The sequence below is a fragment of the Aricia agestis genome, chromosome 11 (assembly GCF_905147365.1).
Source record: "Aricia agestis chromosome 11, ilAriAges1.1, whole genome shotgun sequence".
Lineage (NCBI taxonomy): Eukaryota > Metazoa > Arthropoda > Insecta > Lepidoptera > Lycaenidae > Aricia > Aricia agestis.
Genome location: NC_056416.1, coordinates 6,101,922 through 6,116,897, shown reverse-complemented (window position 1 = coordinate 6,116,897; position 14,976 = coordinate 6,101,922). Strand labels below are relative to the sequence as shown.

General features: G+C 34.5%; 1 protein-coding gene and 1 long non-coding RNA gene across 4 annotated transcripts in view; one reads left to right on the top strand and one right to left on the bottom strand.

Annotated features, from left to right (window-relative positions):
• The window catches only part of LOC121732130 (NAD(+) hydrolase sarm1), a 97,065-nt gene that overhangs the window by 76,413 nt on the left and 5,676 nt on the right, over positions 1–14,976 (bottom strand). The gene's annotated exons all lie outside the window — the stretch shown is intronic.
• LOC121732131 lies at positions 91–14,971 on the top strand. Its single transcript, XR_006036329.1, has 3 exons — positions 91–230; positions 1,324–1,327; positions 14,961–14,971. It is a non-coding gene; the product is annotated as an uncharacterized LOC121732131 (long non-coding RNA).

Here is a 14,976-nt window from a genome sequence, read left to right as displayed (position 1 = left end):
GGTTTTTAACCGGCGGTCCGCGGACCACTGGTGTTCCCTAAAGGCATTCCAAGTGGTCCGCGAAGCCATCCTAATAATAAGTGAGAATTCAGAAGAGAGTAGATGTGCGATCACAAAAATCACATTAAATTAAAATCTGTAACTTTTAGATTTTTGCCAAATGAATAAATGAGTGCTAATTTTATGATTATTTATAGTTGTGCTTATTTTCTTTATCAAACCACCCTTAAGTTAGGTAAACCAACAAGGTGGTCCCCGGCAACACATACATTTGGTAAGACGGATCCCTCATGACTTTTAAGGTTAAGAACCACTGCTCTACATACTACTTTACTCAAGGTCTAAAATGATACGCCAAACGTGTATATTTTAAGTTAGTAAATTGTTTTCTCAAATAATTGGAAAACTAAAATACAAACGAAAATAAGAAAAAATTTACAACAGAAATGTTAACGCCTGAAATGTAACAAATGCAATAACATGAATGTGTCATCACTCATCGCTTATTTTTTAACCGACTTCCAAAAAGGAGAAGGTTATATGTTCGGCTGTGGATATTTTTTGGAAATATTACTCACGTTACTTAAATTTACCGTTACTTCAGAGTAATTTTCAAGCTAGTGATCCTTACGTCCTCTACACAAGGATCCTGTTAGAGTTAAAATGGCTTTGAAAGATTTTGATGAGTTCTCGTAAGACTACATCTTCGTAATTTCTTGTATTGTTCAGGCTAACGTGGAGATTACTCATAATAGGGTTCGAAATTGGAAGGAGAATGTCTTGAGTCTGTTTGAACTTACAGATGCAAAGACATATTAGGGTATGTCTAGTCTAGTTTGGTCAGCAGAAAATTCTGAGATTCAAGCTAAGTCAATTGTGTCATTGACGTTTTTCTTGAATGAAGAATTTTCGTATCATATACGCCGTGTCATAGCCCATACTTTCCTGAGTTTTGAGCTCTGTTTCTTTTATTTGAGCATTATTATTATTTTAAATTAATATTAAGACTAAGCAGGAATCTCGTGGAATAGCAGACGAAGAATCACATAATGATAGTCCTGGCGGACGTCTAGTGTCTGGGGAAATTTAATCAAGAAGTAACACGATCGGCCGTGTAGGCAGCGGAGCAACGACCCACGACTTGCCGACATTCGGCAATAAGACTTGCACACACATTGAACTTCCTATAGATTCTGGGGCCGTACCACGAAACTTTTTTGAGACTTAAATAATTATTGAACGAGAATGCCGCGTCCTGCTCTAATAACGTAATTTCACGTTTGTTAGAGTAGGACGCGGCATTTCCGTTCGATTGTTTGAGAGTTTCGTGGTACGGCCCCTGGCCGTAACTTCGTTGCGCTGAAACGGGAAATTTTTGCGGAATGAAAAGTTTCCTATGACCTTTGAAAGTTTGGTATCTCGCCCATATTAAATTTTAGCAAAATCGGTTCACCGACCCAAACCCAAAAAAACCACAAAACATACTTATGTTGAAATAAGAACACAGGCTCACGCACACACGCACAACCCTCACATCCCTATAAGCAACACATTAATAATAAGTTCACTACTTTGTGTGACTAGCTGGAAAAAACGAGAGCAATACGGTCCAGCCACCAATCGATCTCCCACCCCACATAAACTGTGCTAACTTTGTAGAGTGTGTAAAAATATCTTGTATTTTACCTGTGGTGAGATAAATAAACGATTTATTTATTCATTTACTTAGTTAAATTAACTAGACTTCCTTAAGGTCCCCATGCATGCCGGTATCGGCGGTTACCACATAATATTAGCTCGACAGAATATATTGTGTGCGCCAGCCTAAAGCTAATGGTACCAAATTACGTTCCACACGAATTATGCCATTGAGTTTTTTGTGTGTAGGCAATTTCAATCCTGCTGCCGAAAAGTGAAGAATTGGGAGTGAAAAATCCCACAAACAAAACAGGCTTTAGCATGAGCACAGTACAAAATGCAAAAGGTTAAAAATACTGAATTTTGAGACTAAGGGCCGGTTTCACCACTTGATTGTGCCGAATAGGCTATTCCCACTTTCTGATAAAGTGTCGAATACGCTATTCACAGCTTTTTTGAGAGATTCTCCATACTTCATCTGTCAAGTTAAGTGGCGGATAGCCTATTCGGCACTTTATCAGAAAGTGGTGAAACAGGCCCTAAATGACAGATTTCCTTTATCTGTCTGTCGCCGTTGTCTAGATAAAAATAAAGTAACCCTTTCTATGGTGGCTAATGAGTAATGACTATGTTAAGCTTGCAAGAGGCCTTTTGAAAAAGTAATAAGAAGGTTATAACCAAAAATATTTGTATATACCCCTAGCGATAAACAAAAGGTAAGGTTAGGACAATCATATAAAACAAAGCACGCCATTTTCTACGTGGAAAAATACTGACACACATTACCAAATGTGTTGTTACTACGAAAGTACTCATAACATAGTGTCTATGCAGTACGCATAGACTCTATATTTTCTAATTGCTTCATTGCGCCAAAACTCGACGTTACGCTGCGTACGCAAATTAATTGTATTTGTGTCGTAATTGTCCCGACCTCGGAAGCCATTACGCATGTCAGTGACTCCTGTCACACTAAAGACCACACGCAGAAGTCAACGGGTTAAGAGACTGTTCACACCACACGATAATGCTTTACGATATCGTACGGCCTACATCTGTCAATCGTCGATCGTTCGGCGTTTCTTTTGTTGTTGAGATAATTTGTAGTATGTACATCTCTGTCATCTCTATCAGTTATCAGCAATGGGAATAAAGCAATTGAATTATAAACATTGCTTATAACAATTTGGATTTTGGATAATTAATTTAACAGCCGACAATTTATCCTCCTCCGAGTTGGAAGTCGGTTTAAAAAATAGTTTTAATTACCAGTTAAGGCGTAACAAATCACTCAACTCTAGCCAAGTTTCTGACTACAGTTTCGCAACTACACACAGTTATTCATGAAGAGTGAAGACTAAAGACTTATATGATTTATTTAATTTTTCATTCACTCGTATTTCGGTAAACGGTATACTCGCGTACATTTTAATGTTTATATTTAGGCGGGAATTTCGCCGTGGGCGGCACCGTTACTATGTCGATCTCACCGCTTTGAACTCATTTTGTTGTATATGACTCACGTGTTAAATTAAAATTATCGTACGAGTTAAAATTACTTACCTAAAACTTGAAACAAATACACGTTTTTCGTTTGATTTAAATAGAAAATGGCGTATCTGAAAATTAGAAATAACGTCGTTCCATGTACATACTCGTATGTATACGAAATTTGAATACGTACGCAAACTTTCTTCATTTGTAATATTAGATATTTTAAATGCGAAAGTGTATCCTATAATGTCTGTTACCTCTTCACGCTTAAACCACTGAACCGATTTTTAATGAAATTTTGTATGGATACTTTGGAGGAGGTTAAATTGTCGGCTGGTCGGAGGTCGGAGGAGGATGGAGATACTTTGAGTCCCTGGAAAAGACAGGATACTTTTTATCCCGGAAAAATGTACGGTTCCCGATAGATGCCGGCGATAAACGGGCGTAATGGAGTTGCGGGCGCTGTCTAGTATTTTATATCTATAACGAGCTTTTGCCCGCGGCTTCGCTCGCGTTAAGAAGTATTATTATATACAAACTTTCATCCCCTATTTGAACCCCTTGGGGTTGGAATTTATCAAAATCCTTTCTTAGCGGATGCCTACGTCATAACATCTACCTGCATGCCAAATTTCAGCCCGATCCGTCCAGTGGTTTGGGCTTTGCGTTGATAGATCACTATGTCAATTAGTCAGTCGACTTTGAGTTTTATATATATATAAGATATAAAAATGAGTCGCTGAATGTGTTGCTAAGCGCAAAACTCGAGAACGGCTGAACGGATTGGGCTGATTTTAGTCTTGAAATATTCGTAGAAGTCCAGGGAAGGTTTTAAAGTGACCTGTGACACGAAGTTCACCGGGACAGCTAGTTTTCGAATAAAAACACTAAACAGTATTCTCTGTTATCCGCTACAATAATTTAACTTACATTTTAACATTTTATCACCGATACGTGGCCTTCTGTCGGGCAACTTTGTTTCGACTATAACTCGCGACAAATATAACTACTTGCTGTCAGTTTTCCAACGTTATTTACTATAGGTGTTGACAATATACAAGGCCGGCAACTGAAGCGAGACTGATGTACCCATAGTAGTTTTTAGTTTTGTGTCTCTAGTCTCTACACCAAACGCGAAAATATTATAAACTAGATGATGACCGCAACTCCGTTGCGCCAAAATTCGTTTATCGCACGAGGACCGTACATTTTCCTGGGATAAAAAGTATCCTATGTCCTTTCCCGGCACTCAATGTATCCCCATACCAAATTTCAGCAAAATCGGTTCAGTGGTTTAGGCGTGAAGAGGTAACAAACAGACATGCAGACATACAAACAGACAGACAGACAGACCGACACACTTCGCATAGTATGGATGCTTAGAAGCATTTGAATAAAATGTTAATTATGTAAAATTAGATAATAATAAATGATACGATTAACGATATATCGTTTATCGTGATTCGTGCACGAACGGTTCACTTTTAACATTTTCGTATCTGAAAAAACCTTTTACTTTGAAAAAAGTATTGACGGTTGTAGCAGAGGAAACAAACAGTCAGACAGACAGACACAGTTTCGCATTATAATCATTTATAAGTTTGTTATATAAAGTTTTTTTATGTTAATAAATAATAACTATTGCAAAATCTATCTGTTGATAGGTAGGTCCGTTAATGTCTTTTAACAATAACTCTTTTGTTAAATAAGCTCTAAGCCCCCTCTTCATTACCAAGAAAATGGTGGAAAGTGGTAAATTTTATGTTTTCACTGTAACTGTAGCACAATCTACGTAGTAGTCGTTTTTTTACATTTTACAATCACAGCAAAAGTAACAACAGCTCTTTTAATCTAATGTCTGTTGCAAACCTAATTTCATCGAAATTTACGCTGGAGCAAGGTCAAAAAAGAGGAAATTGTTTTGTTGTTCACATTGTAGGTAACACAAATTTCAAAATTCAAATAGGCCTATGATTCTGGTTGGATTTTGATTCTGTTGAGATCAAGGCAGCAGGTTTCTGAGGATTTTTCTCAGGGGTTTTCTATTCACTAGTACGTTTAAACTTTAAAGCTTACGTGAGATAACATGTTTATACCATGGTACTTTTCTAAAAGCTAATCAACAAAAATACAAGAACTTTTTTAATAATAATTCAAGACGTGAGTGGAAGAATAATGTAAGTAACGTGAAAAACTTCCCAATTTTTTTCTTAATGGAGGCTTTAAAGCCGGATAAATTATTTGAAATAGAAAAACTGTGAATTATATGTGTATTGTGTAGCCAGATATATTAGCTAGGTTATAAAGTAGATAAGTTACAAGTTTTATGAAAATAATAAGGGAAAAAATGAGTTATTGTCCGTATGTTACGGAATGTAACATACGGACGTTTTGACGTGGGAGAGCCATGCTTCGGCACGAATGGGCCGGCTCGACCGGAGAAATACCACGTCCTCAGAAAACCGGCGTGAAACAGCGCTTGCGCTGTGTTTCGCCGAGTGAGTGAGTTTACCGGAGGCCCAATCCCCTATCCTATTCCCTTCCCTATCCTCCCTTATTCCGTTCCCTTTCCATCCCTACCTTCCCCTATTACCCTATTCCCTCTTAAAAGGCTGGCAACGCACCTGCAGCTCTTCTGATGCTGCGAGTGTCCATGGGCGACGGAAGTTGCTTTCCATCAGGTGACCCGTTTGCTCGTTTGCCCCCTTATTTTATTAAAAAAAATGTTACTTGTTCGATTCTTCCACTCACGACTTCAATTCATATCAACAAACATGAAACCCTTTGCACGCAAATCACTATTACAATTTACAATGAAGAACAAATGTAATGACAACCATCATAATTACATGAGAAACGCTTATCTTACTACATACATACATTATATGTACATGATGTAACAAAAATAAGTGATAATACTTTAGAGTGTGTACGTGTTCCTTGTAGAGAGTTCGCTGTGAAAGTAGCAGCGCTGAAAGACGAAAAATTTATTTCACTTTTGTATGGGCAAGGGCCCGAGCGTCACGAGTTTCCCCATACAAAAGTGAAAAAATTTTTTGGTCTTTCATTGCTGCTACTTTCACAGTTAACTCTCTACAAGTAACACGTACACACCCTAGAGTATTATCACTTATTTTTGTTACACCCTGTATATTGTATAACTACTACCCAGTCCAGTCAGTAGCTCAAGACAATTTTCACGAAAACTTCATGACGTCAAACGGTTAACTCTGAGTCATAAGATCATTCAAACATACAGTGGTAGCCAAACACTCCAATCTCGACTATTTATATATTGTGATGACTGATGACTATAATCATTTATCTATATCGTATATTATAGCTATAGAATCGTGATTATAACATGAACGCCATAACACATATACAAGGTATAACAAAACTAAGTGATAATATTTTAGGGAGTGTATGTGCCCCATAGAGATAACTGTGAAAGTAGTGCCAGCAAAGAAAGATCATTTTTGTGGTTTGTATGGACAAGAGCCCGAGCGTTATAAATTTTCCCATAGAAAAGAGAAAAGTTATCTTTTCTAACACTGATACTTTTACAGCGAACTTGATATATACCCATACACACCCTAAACTCTAAAGTTTTACTACTTTACTTCGTAGTTTTGTAACAGTAGTACCTACGTAATACCACTAATATAATATATTCTGTGGTAATACATAATTTAATTACTCTCTGTAGAATCGTGTTTCAAATATAAACGCCATATACCGTATTTAAAATATTTTGTGCTTCAACAACACGGCCATAGGCTATCGTACCTCCGATCTTTGATTCTTTAGCGTAACGAATGAGTCCTTTATAAGTCCCTGTGAAAAAAACAGAACTAAAAGTTTACTTACTTTTTGTGCGAGCTTTATCATAAAACCATTATTTTTAAGTTTCTTATTCAAATGCCAAAGTGGTGCCTTCATAAGCCAAATATTTTAAAATAAGTTAACTGATAAATGATGATAGAATCAGCGTCGTATGAGTTATGACCAATGTTTAATAGAATCAACGTTGATATCAGTTAAAATTTTTTCGGTACATTCACAACTTCTGGCATTATTTTCCTATGCTTAAAAAAATTGCCGCGTCCGTGTTACATAGGTATTTAGGCATTTCCCTTATAGGACAGGCCTTGCCTAGTTTGGGGAACCGAAATTATAAACTTTTTGTAAACATTTATATGCTCAATAAACCATTTGTATTTGTATATTGTATTTGTATTTATAACATTAATGTAAATAAATATTTGATTTGTCGCGACTGACTGGTGAGGTGGCGAGGTGACGTCGCCACGGCGGCAACAGGCGACGAGTAATTCGGACGAAAATAAAATGTAGAGGTTATTGGTGTTTCGTCGTTTACGACTTTAGTGACTCTATGTATTGTAAAAATACGAGCTAATAAGTTATAATTTTATTGTTGCTTGGTGATGTTCATTGTTTACTTTATGTGGTTACGAGTTACAACTTACGAGTAAGAATTATTCTAGATCAGTGTTGAGTGTTCCACAAATGGTGTACTTCTGATGTATTGACATGGTGAACACTGACAATGAACTTTAATTTCTTAGCTTTAGTCATTGTTGAGAAAAATCGATATCGCTGCAGCCAAATTATCAAGGCGTCACCTTAAGCGTTAACGGGTAATTGACTGATAATACTGCGTTTCAGCGGTTTGTTTAGTGCTTTAGTATTGTGTGTCTTATCAGTTATAATCTAATAATAATAGACCTTGTGTTTATGAAGAAACTACACCAGAACTTGGCACAACGTGTCCATAATTTAATGGAATCATTGCTGATTTTATAATAATTAATTGATGTGCCTAAATAACCTACATTTAACTAGATACCTTCATATCATGTAGCTTCGTCTGTTATTTCCTCTTCTAAAAATTACTTGCTACCTAAATCTTACTTAAGTACTATAGTAGGTATTATAATAATATTTTTTATTTAGATACACCGGGCTCTCACTTCAATATTTTTTTACAAGAAATAAATTATAAGCAAAAAACTTTTTGAAAAAAAGCTTTTATTTCAATACTTTAAAAAGAAGAAAATAAATTTCCCCTTAAAATTCTAACTATTAAGTTATAACCTCAATATATTATACAATTTGCATAATAATAAAAGCTTGTCGCGTGATTTGTTAATAATAAACTAGTAAATGCCAATTTAACTCAGTAAATAATAAGCCTTTTTGTTTGATACCCATATTGCAGAAGTGCTTTAAAAATAACTATATTCCCCTATCTTAGATGAGCCGCCATATTGGATGTAGAATGAAATTACATTCGTTTCCAAGTTACTCCCAATGAGCCCTTTCATTTGATACCCATATTGCAGAAGTGCATTAAAAATAGCTATACCTCTATCTTGGATCGGCCGCCATATTGGATCTAGTATGACATTACATTCGTTTTCGAGTTACCCTCAAAAAGCTCTTTCATTTAATATCCATATTGTAGAACTGTATCGAAAATAACTATTTCGCCATCTTGGATGGTCGGCCATATTGGATTTAGAGTGATGTCACATAGAATATCATGTATTGTCATCCAAACTAAACGTGCGTGTAAAATTTTAGCGCGATCGGTTAAAGATATGTACTCCAAAATTGAATTCCAAGATTTCACCCGAACATACATACTTACATACATACAGAGCAAGTTAAATAAAAGCTTTTAAAATAAAATTGAAACTTTCCCAATTACAAAAGAAAATTAAAGAGCATTAAATGTCAACAGCGTAACTGTGCGTTTATTGTTCGTGCAAATGAGGTTTTATTAACAAATATAATTAATTTATTTGACGTGAGAAATTTTAGGCGCCCGTGTAGGCGTGGGAATTCTAAACCTACACAATTCTTACTTAATTTGATTAATCTGTTAGTAAACGGATATTATGTACAATTTATTGGATAACTTAGACCTACCTTAACGTGGACGTTTTTTGACAGGAGTTATCAATAGGGGAATATTCAACGGCGTTGTTTATTGGTAAATGTTTTGACGTTAACAAATTAACAACGATGTTAATTAAATAAACCTTTTTAGAAAAGTAAAGATGACACTGACTAGATGACACCCGATTGTGATAAAAAGTGCTATCCTTTGTCCTTTCCCCGGACTCAGAGTACATAATATACAAGATGTTAGTGTAAACACCGTTATCCTTGAAACCATCAAATGAGCCCGTCAAAATGAACAACTTTTCTATGAGATTGTATGCTGGGAACTCGATAAAAAATCCATCTTCACTCCCATACAAATTGCCGGTCTGGGCATCCGTATGGGTATGAAGACGGCATTTTTTTTGAGTTCCCAGCATTGTTCTCATAGAAAAAGTTGTTCATTTTGACGGGTCCATTTGATGGTTTCAAGGATAACGGTGTTTACACTAACACACTGTATTCATACCAAATTTCAGTTTAGTGGATTGGGCGTGAAGAGGAGGGAAAGGAAGGAGTATAACAAGCAAACAGACATATATTATATCATACATATTTTTAGATAGTAATTTATAATATTATATGGATTGCACTAGAAGTCGTCTGTTGAACAAAAAGGACGGAAGTTTTATACGCACCATACGAAACTAAATGGGCTATTGCATAAATAGCCGGCAAAGGATAAAACGACGAAAAGCTTTTCACCCGAACAGATGTGAAATGTACACTCATAGATAGAAGTGGTAAAATTGATTTTACGTAGTGACTTATTTATGTTAGAGTATTGTTTTAAAAAGTTTTATTGAAATGTACTACTTCTTCTATCTATCTATATATATAAAACTCAAAGGTGACTGACTGACATGGTGATCTATCAACGCACAGCCCAAACCACTGGACGGATCGGGCTGAAATTTGGCATGCAGGTAGATGTTATGACGTAGCTACGTCATAACATAGGCATCCGCTAAGAAAGGATTTTGATCAATTCCACCTCCAAGGGGTTAAAATAGGGGATGAAAGTTTGTATATAATAATACTTCTTAACGCGAGCGAAGCCGCGGGCAAAAGCTCGTTCGGTATAAAGTTATAATGGAAATATTTTAAGTATCTACTTAACTTATTTTTTTTTTTTGAAAATACGATATAATATTAATTCAGTATGTTAATCTACGACCGAAATTCGTGAAAAAAACTATAATGTTATTAGTAAATTAATTAAAAAATATATACTGTCTTATTCTAGTAGGTTGGAAAAGGCGCTTGATAGAACAGGGCCAAATATATCACATAGTTCAATTTAATATTTTTATATATTTTTATTAGACGGTTTATGAATATTATTTTTATTGTATCCTTAATGTTAATTTTTTTAGTCCTTTATCAATAAAAGTCCGTCGCAATATAAGCTTAAAATATACAAGTTTTACCATGCGCCGTCCAGTCGTTGTTTCACATATCAAAATAAATGCAAATTATTCAAATTATTACATTGTTAATTTTTTTATTGAGGTGTTTATTGAATACGAAGATACTAAACACTTTTGATAGCAAGTGTCCGCAATAAATACCGAAGTTAGCGGTGATCCGATAATAGCAACGATCACGAGATCTAGTCGGTGCGATCACAACACTCATGATTAAGTTCTATCACGACTCTGATGTGTCATGAATAGTCATGATAGACACCTGTTAGGTAGTTTTTGTGATCATGATCTAATAGGGTCAAGGAACTATACGAAATAAATTCGTACTGAACTTAGTTGTTTTTAGAGTACATATTGGATTTACATTAGACTTTTCAGAAATTTCGTTTGCACAGAAATTTGTTTGTCATGTGGGACCGTAGATTTCTACGTGATAAACACCCCATGTCGTTTCTTGGTCTCAAAATATCTCTATAGAAAATTTTCTTAAAAGACTTTCGCATTTTATAATATCAGTTTCAAAAAGGACTACTATGGGTAATTTTTATATTTTTCAGGGTTAAAAATGTTTAAGAGTTGAGGAGAAAGTCTACATACTATATTATGTACATTTTGATTGCGCGGATATTGAGTCTATGTCGAAAGTTTGGTTTATATTAAAGACCCTATTTTTAAATCCTTTGTATCCCGATCCAAAATGGGTGCACTATTCTACGAGAACAGCGAGCATTTTTGAGTAACATTTATTTCTTTGAAATGTTTTGTTTTTAGCCGAGCATTACAAAGAATTAATATCATTTATTCGGAATAACGTGCTATTTCGGGAGTCTGGAGCGGCTCCAAAACGCAACTTTCGCTGACTCAACCCGTTTCGAAAGGCGATTCAACGAACCATCCAACTATTTTCATTGCTCTGACGCTCGTGGGAACTTCGATTTACTGGAATAGGTCGATTAGCCATCTAGTAAATACGATTTAAACATTTCCGCAACTTCTTTACCCCGAATTTCGCGTTTCGTGGGAGGCCTTTTTCTGGATACGTGTCCTTTCACGGGACTTAAAGATCTTTCTAACATTTAGCGATTTTTGTATGGAGAGAGGTGCCTACCTTATAGCATGTATTTTTTATCTTATACAGTGTGTAATAAAAATAAGTGATAATACTTTAGGGTGTGTACGTGTTCCTTGTAGAGAGTTCACTGTGAAAGTAGCAGCTCTGAAAGACGAAATTTTTTTTTCACTTTTGTATGGGCAAGGGCCCGAGCGTCACGAGTTTCCCCATACAAAAGTGAAAAAAATGTTTGGTCTTTCAGCGCTGCTACTTTCACAGTGAACTTTAGGTATACAAGGAACACGTACACACCCTAAAGTATTATCACTTATTTTTGTTACACCCTGTATATAAAATTCTCGTGTCACAATGTTCGTTCCCGTACTCCTCCGAAACGGCTCAACCGATTCTCATGAAATTTTGTGAGCATATTGAGTAGATCTGAGAACCGGCCAACATCTATTTTTCATGCCCCTAAGTAATAAGGGTTGTTCACATTATTAAAAATTATTTATATTGCAAAACAACGTTTACCGGGTCAGCTAGTATTAATATAGATTAAAAAATAAATATACGTGGATGCACGTGGATTTTAACCCTTAAATTTATATCAACCCTCGTTCTACGTTTTACGTTTGGGGGTTAACAAGATAAAAACTTTAACAATACATAACATAAAAGTGAGTAAGTATTAGTATTTTTTTGTAAATATGAAAGTAGTAATTAGATTTCTATTTTAACAAGTTATCATGTTTTAGTAACTGTTATCACTGCACTAGTATCATATTTTGCAATTTGCAGTAAACTTGATCGTAAAGTTGATATTATAATGCTTGGTAGAAAATCACATAGATAATTACCTACTTTGACTTTTTTAATTATAAGCTCTATCTTTATGGCATCAAAGCCTTGATTATTTTTAGAAAGCATAAAAATTCATTTAGTTTAAAAAATAAACAGTACCTTATAATAATAACTTATTAACTAAACTCAAAACAGTAATAAAATAAGTCACATAATTAAAAAAAATATAGAAAATTAGCTTTAAAATTCATTACAAATTGCCGATCCGAGCAATGGATCCGGAAATCCGGATCCGGAATCCTGGCAAATTTCTATGAGAACAATGAGTTCCCAGCATTGTTCTCATAGAAAAAGTTGTTCATTTTGACCGGCTCATTTGATGGTTTTAAGGATAACGGCGTTAATCCTCACAACCTGTATAGATTTAAAAGCTCTAAGTTAATAAACTCGTCGACGCTTTTTAATTCGTTAGATAAATAATGTTTAGTAAAAAAATAACTACCTACTTATTATTTATTGGATGTATAGAGCCTAATTTAAAATTATTTTTTTTATTTATTTATATTTTATAGGATTTTTTGCTATAAAATATTTATAAAACATTGACATTTAATTCTTAATTTAATATGGAATTTTCTACGATTGATATACATTCTCTAAATGTACAAATATTAAGTCCTGTGATTTATAATTCGAAATAAAAAATTAGTACACTTTTGTCAATCATAAATGAATAGTCTATCAAGGAATGTAATGTATATTTGGCCGAAAAATATTTTACAACCAAAGGCGAGGTTTTTTAGCAGTTCTGAAAAGGGACGGTTGAGTGAATTGTAAAATGTTGTAAAAGATTTACACGGTAACTTGACAATTCACTTTCTTGCTATTAAATTCATCCAATCGTGTAAAAATTTTAAAGGCAAAGTATTGAAACTCTGTCGAGCAGTGTCTTTGTCGATATTATCTCAACTCGAATATACCTGCTAGCTGAGTATCATCATAAATCTTTGTAACTTGTCTGACCTTCCGAACTAAACGGCGGCTGAGACGATTGACTAAAATTCACGTTAACACAGACAGTCAGAGGACAAACATACATTATCATGGTCATAATATAACATACAGACGCCTTATACGTGATAGACGAGCTAAAGAAAAACTTGCTAGTTTTTCACATAAATGGGTACCTACATTTAAAAATCAATTTAATAGTAATCTTAAATCTAATAAATCTTCCAACTACGTACGTTCAATAGATGCATAATAATATAATATATCTACTTTAAAAAAGATATAAATATTTTTAGGATCTCTATGTAGAGTCTTAATATAAAATAATACATATGTTTTGATCTTAGTTAAAATTCTTGTTGTGTACATTCATGATTATCAACGTTTTAATGTAAACATAATATAATGTGGATGTTAGTAACTTCCTAATTTATATAAAATCTATTATCGATTATTATTTATCGCTACTCCTACCTTTTTAATATTTTATAGTTGTCAAGTAATTATTATTAGCAACAAACTTGCCTTGTACTAATTATAATATGTATATTAGATCATTAATAAATTCATCACACTTGGATCTAACAACTAGCGTCATAACTCATGATTATTTTATGAATTAGAGATCAACAAGTATACTTACTTTATCGAGATAATAGAATTACAAGATCCCAGTCCTTTATTATAATAATTTCATTGGATAAACAGTAAAGCATAACATAATTATTGTTCCAATCATAAACACGAAAATCAAAATTTTCACGTAACATAAATCAGCATACAAAACAAACAGAAGATACTTATTAACATACACACAATAATCTCGTCAGAACCACGATGAGTACGCAATAGCCAGCTATAAATACAAACGGAATCCGCTGTAGATGAAGATATGAAACATATCGATTCGGAGGTTTTGATAATCACCAGACCTGCCCTGAGTGGCTCGTGCTCGAAGGGATTAGGACTATTGATCAAACAAAAATAAATGTACGCATATCCTCCCACTTTCAATAGTCTCTATGAAAATATCGAATGATCTAAAGAGAGCCACAGTCAAATATTATAATCTCTAAATTATGTATTGGTTTGCGTAGTCATTAAGAGCCCATATGACCCTAACTTGACTACATACTTTAACCTAGATCTCAAAATCTGTAAGGTCTACAAAACTGATTTTTTGACACAAGTAACTTCAGTTCATAAAGATTAAATGCTCAAGACGAAAACACGATTACTCAAAAAATGCTCGATTGTTTCTTTTTTACAAAAAACCTTGTTTTAGACACATTTTTGCTTGGACCTTCGAAGTTTGCTGTCTTTTCTTTAATATTTTTTAATATCTAAAAAGGTATTGATAAAACCTAAATTTGCTCAAAACACTTTTTTCATAATCATTATAGTTCTCCTTTTATTTAAGTAAAACTAACTCGGCGATGATTCCGCGCCGTCCTTTTTCACCTGGCATATGAAAGACGGGCGTGAGTGTGAAAAGAGAAGGACGATGTTTGATTTTTAGAGTCAGGTGAGCTCTTAAGTCAGAATGTAGTCTCTAATTTTGTTAGAAGCAACAGGAATCAT